The following is an 8,425-nucleotide window of genomic DNA, read 5'->3' on the forward strand; positions in this document are numbered from 1 at the left end:
AGAGAGCAGGTGTGTATATGTGTGTGCATGTGAGAGAGAGGGCGAGAGTTTCAACATTTGAGAGTGTGTGTACGTGACAGAGAGAGGGAGAGGGTCATGTGCATGTGCATGTGTGTGTGTGTGAGAGAGAGAGAGAGAGAGAGATGGTTGTAGAGAGGGAATAGTTCTTTTTTGGAACCTTGGTCGGCCGCAGCAATGCGCGGGTGCAATACTAGTGTGAACAATGCTCAGGCTTGCATGGGTGCCCATATATGTGATGCAGCGTATGATAGGCGTCTTCAGAATTCAGAGCCTCTGTTTTAGCTGGGCTGGCCCCCTCCCAGCCCCTGATTGCTGCGAAGTGTAGGCTTTTTCAGTTAGTGACGCAGACTCTCAGCGAATGTAAATATCTGAAGCGCCCACACCGTCTGCAGACACTGCTTATAAGTCCAGGCTCCGCTGGCTGGTTGAGTGAGGACTGTGAGTGGAATGGAAGGATCGCACTACTATGGATAGAAATGGTTTTGACCCGGGTGAAAGTGAATGCTGACTCCTTTTGAAAAAGTGGTGTGTCATGGGGGGATTTAAGGAAGTGTGGGGCTTTGTCAGGTTGCAATCAAGAAGGTTCTGTGGGGGAGAGGAGAGGGAAGGTATGGGCTTTGGGTGGTACGTTTAGCGAGGTGGGGCGTAAGGGAGTTGTAATTCTAGCTTGGTGCCATAAGAGGTAGCTTTGCTAGCTAGCCTCTTAGTATCTGCATCTGTATCATCGCAATTTGATCATAGGCATTGAGAAATAGCAGCGTAGGCACCATGAAATGGCAGCTTTAGGAGCGTTTCTAAGCGTTTTTCTCATCATGTCTGCTGTTAGCAGACAACCCTCAAGACATCAACACCCTCCTCACAATCAAAGGCAGGCTTGATGACCCCAATAGAAACCTCAACGACTGGCACACTTTGATGGACAACACCGGCACTGGCAGCTCCTCCTGCTCTTGGCGTGGACCATTGACCTCTCCAACCCCAACCTTTCTGCCACCATCCTCGACGCCATCCAGCAGCTTGCCAGCCTGTAACTTCCCCAACAACAACTTCAGCGGTGAGCTTCCCCCGTCCTTCACGAGCCTCACCCGCCTTCAATTCCTCGACATCAGCCACAATTCCAATTTCCTTCTGCCAAATGGAGAATTGCAAGACCACCTACATTGGTCCATATTGACATACAAGTAAGAAGAGAGAGGTACTTGAGACCTTGATTTCAATCTGTGCACCATCGTAAGTAGTTTACTATGAAATATGAAACATAGCAAGCAAGAAAGGAAGAGGGATGTAAAGTTCGAAGCAAGGACCTACTGTCGCGGAATCCAGATTTGAAAAAAAAAGTTATCCTACCTTTCATTTTGGGCCCTTTTATGTTACCTTGCAGGTAGCCGTCTCGAATTTAGCGTTTCCATCACTCTCAGGAGAGAAGCTCCATACGATCCAGGTGATCAATGAGACACAAGTTCAGAGACGGGCGTGAGCCCCTTTGGGAGTGGGGCTGCCACGTGGTACGATTGAGAGCTGCCACGTAGTAGTTCGCAAAGAACTCCCCCTCCTAGATTAATAGATTAACTAGTAATGACCCGCGGCTAGGTAAGGGATAGGAATAGTGAAAATGAAGAATAAGGACGCGAAATTGTTTTTCTAGATTTATTAATTTCCAATGGGTGGTGATCATGCAATTTTTTTTAACATGTGGGATGGGTTCCAATGTTTGCACCTTTCATTTCAAAGTTTTCTTTTGGTTTTTATTGCCCTTTTTTCATAATCAAATTTTGTCCCTTCTTTTCGCCTTCTTTTGGTCGAGGGATGCTTCTTTTTTTTTTTTGGGCCTTTTTCGGCTTCTTTTGCACGAAGATGGCGTCTGGAACATGCATGCTGGGTTTGTGGCCGATGTCTGTTTTCTCTACTCTCGTTCTAGATGTTTTATTTCTTTTTTTCTTGCCTTTTTTTCAGCTTCTTCTACACGAAGTTCGCCTCTGGAACATGCATGTGTGGATTTGTGGGCGATGTCTGTTGTTTCTGCTCTCGTTCTTTTGGATGTTTTATGATTTCATTTCTTCTAGATGGTTGTTCTCTTCATTGGCCATGCACTGTAAATAATTACAGTTATGCAGTTGATTTAGCATGCGATGTTGGTATGAAGGTTTGTTGCTTTTGGTGCTTCTCAGTGGCTTCTCGAAAGCTTTGCATGCTTGACAAGCGATGGCTTGCTGTTGTTCCACGTTTCCGCCATGGGATGGTTGGCCTCGCCTATAAATATGTTGTTGTTGTTGTTTGTATCGTTTTCACCATGGCTCCTAAACGTTCAGCCCTCCTCGTGTGCAAGGGTCCTTTTTCTGCAATGAAGAAGAGCATACAACTGCTAGTGTTCCTAGACAGGAAGTAGCGAATTATAATTCAGTCCTTGCACGTATAGTGACTTCTCTTGAAGGGCATGGATTAGTTCGCAATGTTGCGTCGTTGAAGAGGTTGGCAAGATCCAGAGGTACAACTTCATTTTTTTGGTCTTTGCTATATATTATTTTTTGGTTTTTTATTCGCTTTAAATTATGTGCATCACTGCGTTAAATTATTTTTTGGTTTTTTATTCGCTTTAAATTATGTGCATCACTACGTTAATTTTACTTCCATGTTATGTAGTTAACGCTTTTAATTTTTTTTTCTGTATTTGATTTGTAGTTGAAGGATAATGCTATCTTGACACCGTCCAGATCACTTGTTCATGCAATAGACATGAACCGAGTTGGTTGGTCTAAAATAATACAGTTTCGCATGCTACTGTGAATCCGACTTCCTTTGACTGCATAAAAATGCATGATTTGAGATGGCTATAGAGTGTGTGAGAGTTGCAAGAGAGAGATAAGGTGGATAAAAGATGAAGAAATGATAAATAATTCGCATGTTCCTTTTTGGACCTTGTCCTTCGTTTCAGGCTTTTTAAAAATAAGCAAGCGGGAATCGAGCTTCCGTTTGTTTTCATGCCTAGCAGAAGTACAAACTTTTGCTTTCCTCATGTGCACGTTTCGTTTAGTTGCATGAGAAGGGGGAAAAAAAAGAGTTAAGTGATTTTATTTTTTGGTAAAATTGACAAATTGTTTTCGTTTCAATCGCATGGATTGTTATGTTTGCATCTTTTTTTCTTGCCGACAGAAGGTTTCTAGTATTTTCATGATATGCAGAACTTCTTTCCAACCCAATGAATTTATTTTTCAAACTTCTTTCCAATCCAGTGAATTATTTTTTAAATTTAAATTCTCCAGCTATTTTTGTTTCAATGGTATGGCATAAGGACCCCAAATTATTTTTCTAGATTTACTAATTTCGAACGGGTGGTGATCATGCAATTTTTTTTTTACATGCGGCATGGGTTCCAATGTTTTGCACCTTTCATTTCAACTTTTCCTTTGGTTTTTATTGCGCTTTTTTTGCATTCGGATTTTGTCCCTTCTTTTCGTCTTCTTCTGGTAGAGGGATGCTTCTTTTTTTTTTGGCTTCTTCTGCACGAAGACGGCTTTGGAACATGCATGCTGGGGTTGTGGTCGATGTCTGTTTTCTCTACTCTCATTCTGGATGTTTTATTTCTTCTTTTTTTTTTTTTGCCTTTTTTTGCTTCTTCTGCATGAAGACCGCCTTTGGAACATGCATGCGTGGATTTGTGGGCGACGTCTGTTGTCTCTGCTCTCGTTCTGGTGGATGTTTTATGATTTCGTTTCTTCTAGATGGTTGTTCTCTTCGTTGGCCATGCACTGTAAATAATTACAATCGTGCAGTTGATCCAGCATGTGCTGTCGGTATGAAGGTTCTGTGCCTTTTGCATGCTTGAGACGCGATGGCTTGCTGTTGTTCCACGTTTCTACCATGGGACGGTTGGCCTCGCCTATAAATATGTTGTCATTTTCACCATGGCTCCCAAACATTTAGTCCTCCCAATATTACAAATTCAGCTCCTCCTCGTGTGCAAGGATCCTTTTTCTGCAACGAAGAACATATAGCTGCTACTGTTCCTAGATGGGAAGTAGCAAATTATAATTGAGTCCCTGCACGTATAGTGACTGAGGCTCTTGAAAGGCGTGGATCAGTTCACAATGTTGTGTCGTTGAAGAGGCTAGCAAGATTTAGAGGTACAACGTCGTCTTTTTAAAATCTTTGCTATATATTATTTTTTGGTTTTTTATTCGCTTTAAATTATGTGCATCATTGCATTAATTTTACTTCCACGTTATGTACACTTTTAATTTATATTTTTTGGTATTTGATTCGCAGTTGAAGGATAACTCTATCTTGACATTGTCCAGGTCACTTGCATGCAATAGACATGAACCGAGTTGGTTAGTCTAAAATAATATAGTTTGGCTATATAGTACATATATTTCGTGTGCTACTCTAAATCCGGCTTCCTATCTTGACATTGTCCAGGTCACTTGCATGCAATAGACATGAACCGAGTTGGTTAGTCTAAAATAATATAGTTTGGCTATATAGTACATATATTTCGTGTTGCTACTCTAAATCCGGCTTCTTTGACTCTATAAACATATGCTAAATAATTCGCGTGCTCCTTTTTTGGACCTTGTCCTTAGTTTCGGGCTTTTAAAAAATAAGCAAACGGAAATCTACAAATGTTTGCTTTCTTCATGTGCATGTTTCGTTTAGTTGCATGAGGAGGAATTTTTTTAATAGTTCAGTGATTTTATTTTTTGATAAAATTGACAAACTATTTTCGTTTCAATCGCATGGATTGTTATGTTGCATCTTTTTTTTTGGTCGAAAGAAGATTTCTAGTATTTTCATGATAAGCAAAACTTCTTTCCAAACCAGTGAATTTATTTTTCAAACTTCTTTCCAATCCAGTGAATTATTTTTTAAATTTAAATTCTCTAGCTATTTTTGTTTCAATGGCATAGAATAACGATTCAAAATTGTTTTTCCATTGTTATGGTTCATCCATTTTTTTGCACACAAGGACATTTGATATTTTTTTGTACAAATAAATTTCATCTAGTTTTTCTATTGTTATGGTTCATCCATTTTTTTGCACACAATAACATTTGAAAGGTTTTTTGTACAAATAAATTTCAAGTTTCTTTAGTAATTTTATCGATCCGCAAATTTTCCTTAGAAAAATCTGAAACTGTTGATGGCAAAGGAAAGAAACAGCAATCAGATCCATCTGTCAGCAAGTTCCCTAACTTTCGTCCTCCTCCAAAAACAAAGCTCATTAAGGCTTCTGTGACGCTATAGGGGTTGGAAATGGTGACATGAATTTGTCATTTTGGGAACCATTAGAAGAGTTTATCTGCATGGAGTGCATCAAAGGGATGTTTTCACTTGAAAAAGGTGGGACGCTAAATCATCTTCATTTCCAAATGAAGGTTTTAATCATGGCACCATCTTTGATAAGTGTCGGGAAGCTTATTAAAAGATACATGCAATGTGATTGGATGAAGCCAGGAGGATTAGTAATGTGCAGAGGTTTGCTGCACACTTTTGAGGGTATGTTAGGTTATTGTATGAAAGATTTACACAAAGCTCACTTTAGATTCTTCTACCACAATGCGTCAAGTGAAGAGCTAACACGTGGACGACAACTATATGCTTTATATGGCCAAAGAGACCTGAAAAACAAGATGCTTGTCACCGATCAATCTTTTTGAGAGAGCCTATGTTTTTATGGAGAATTTATTCTAAACAAGATAGGTTCTGCATTGGAGAACACTCTCCTTTGGATGGTACAAACTGGAAAGTATTATCCAGCAGCATCTTGGATAATACCTAAAACAAGCAATTGTATGAATAGACGAAGAGCAGCTGCCATATGGAAGGTGATGAAAATAGAGACGATCTTCTACATGGACACACTAGATATTTCTTTGTAGAAAATAGAGAAGACAACAACCCGACAAATGATCGTGGAAATGAAGATTGTGAAGAAGGAAGCAGTCGCCAGAATCCAGTGGTAGTCGATGTCGAGGAACAAAATGAAGAAGAAGACTTTAGTAATATGTACTTTTCTGTGCAACAGAAAACAACAAGGTTCAAAGAAACAATCTACAATGGCAAGGACTTCATACCTCTGTCGCCTAATACTCGCAATAGAAATTTTGGGTTCACAACACAAGATGCTTGTTTTTTATAAACTTACGGTTTGCAAAATGATTTCCGATGTAAATATGAGTTTTGTCATTTGTGGGATTTATCTTCCAAGTGGATATTTGTTTGTAAATTCCTTTTTTAAATCAACTCCATCATGTTTGCTACAGTGGGTACATGTGAGTATGCACTTTTTTAATGTGAGCATAAAGTTTTTTAATCTCGAAATTACATCAAAAAGTTTTTGTACTTCTATACATTGGTGACTTTAATTCTTTATGAAATACTTTTGTAACCTTAGTATATATATTAATTAACATCACGATAATGGTGTTAATTAATATGCACATCATAATCTTAATGAAGAATAGATACATATAATAGATAAGGGAAAAGCACACAGTAGAGCGCAACCAACAACAAGGCCGCCCATGCTATGTTTTTTCATTTCAAAGTTCTGGTTGGGCTCGTTTTCTCTTTCTAGCTACTTGAGGGGTCATCAATAATCATGCACCATCTAATCACTTATACCGTTGTAAACACCACTCTATTAGCTCTATATAGCCCACGACATAAGACAAGCTAAATGATCATTCCATTTTTTGACATACCGATTCTAAGCATTTCCAATCTATGTGTATTTAGATTGAAAATTGTAAGCTGCATAAAAATCAAATCCGAATTCCTTTACAAAACTTAGTCAAAGTTTGGGTTACAATTATAATTGAATTTAGACCACATTTTTTATAACTTTTTGAAAAGAAAAACTATATTTGCAATCTCCTTTCACATGTATAGTGCACAAAATAAAATTTATTTTACAAGTACAAAAGTACTAGGTTTTCCCAAAATGAACTTGGAGTTTTTTTAAATACAACTACATCATAGTAGCTAAAAAGTGGAGAATACTTATGACTCCATGAAGAAGTAAAAAACGGGATGCCTCACATGTCATTTATAAAGAAGGTTGCCAAACATGTAAGAGTAGAACACTTTAGTTATTATAGAGTTAACCAAGGTTTGGATAGGTATAAAAAACCTTAATTAATGTAAAGAGTAGAAATGACATTAAAAAACATGTGTGTTCTCCATTGTCCCACAATGAGACAATAGAGTGCATTATTTGCTTAATTGATAACACTAAAGGACCATTTAGTTTTCATCATCCAAAAGTGGATTGACACTCTGAAATTTATATATAGAAAGGTGTTTCTTTCTTGTAGACAAAATGTGAGGCGAATTTGTCTATGATGAAGAAGAGGGGTTTTAGGTTAATCTGTGTGTTAAGAAAGATGGAGGGAGATTCTATGATAATATGAAGTGGACAAGAGAAGTGTTGTAAAGGTTAAGTTTAAGAAAGATGATGTTTAAGGTAAAAGGATTGTCTTTAGTTAGCATTCTAGGATCCAAGAACCTGTTGACCTTATTTATAGAACGATGAGGAAAGGCTTGTGAGGGAGAACTAAGTCCTAGGATTTCTAGCCTTAAGTACAACTAACTCGAAATAGAGTGAGAGTAACCCATATGGATATTTGTTATTTGCTCCCATTATTTGGTTTCTAATTGTGTCAAGATTGATTCTAGTTAGTTAATTATTTTTAAAAATCTCTAAGGTTGGAACATTTGCTTTTTTCTTGAAGAAACAAAGGCATGTGAGAGCCTCAATAAGGCTCTCACATGCCTTCCTTTCTTTAGGAAAAAAAAGAAAATGGTAATGGTTACCATATAGATGTTTTAATTACAATTGGTAATGTTTGCCATATAGATGTTTTAATTACAATTGGTAATGTTTGCCATATAGATGTTTTAATTACAATTGGTAATGTTTGCCATATAGATCTTGGTCTCTTCTCCATAAGCCAGACCGCCAACGTCAAGGCGAGATCACATTGGTCCAGTCCCCAGAAGCCCAGTGGAAGGGTAAGGTGAGGTGCATCCACTCAGATAGCATGGGGAGGTCGAATGACTGCGGCCACGTCAATCCGCCGCCGCTAGCAATTGTCTAGCTTCTGCTACCAACTGAAACCCCCACAGGTTTCATTTCATCGAGAACCCTCGGGTTCACCATATGTAGATGGTATTCGAATTTTGGAGTTAGTTGGTGTGAACGCCCTCTAGAGGTGTAAACAGTGCTTATTAAAAGGTCTAAGCCAAAAGATGAGGCTTGATCTCTCTCTCTCTCTCTCTTCATTGTCATGAATTGATATTCCTCTCTCTCCTAGAACCCTCATCTCCTCCTACACTCACATCATGGAAATCTTCCACTCTCCGTAGCTTGAGCTCTAGACTTGTGGGTACCAACATGGTATCATAG

The 8,425-nt window shown here is 38.6% G+C and overlaps 1 long non-coding RNA gene across 1 annotated transcript; it reads left to right on the plus strand.

Moving 5' to 3' along the window:
• Positions 1-1,962: 1,962 nt before the first annotated feature.
• Positions 1,963-2,478, plus strand: LOC147616283 (uncharacterized). The gene is made up of 3 exons (XR_015262415.1): positions 1,963-2,029; positions 2,190-2,260; positions 2,348-2,478. It is a non-coding gene; the product is annotated as an uncharacterized LOC147616283 (long non-coding RNA).
• The last annotated feature ends 5,947 nt before the right edge of the window (positions 2,479-8,425 follow it).

Source organism: Cibotium barometz, chromosome 38 (genome assembly GCF_041138505.1).
Source record: "Cibotium barometz isolate CiBa-2024 chromosome 38, ASM4113850v1, whole genome shotgun sequence".
NCBI classification, from domain to species: domain Eukaryota; kingdom Viridiplantae; phylum Streptophyta; class Polypodiopsida; order Cyatheales; family Cibotiaceae; genus Cibotium; species Cibotium barometz.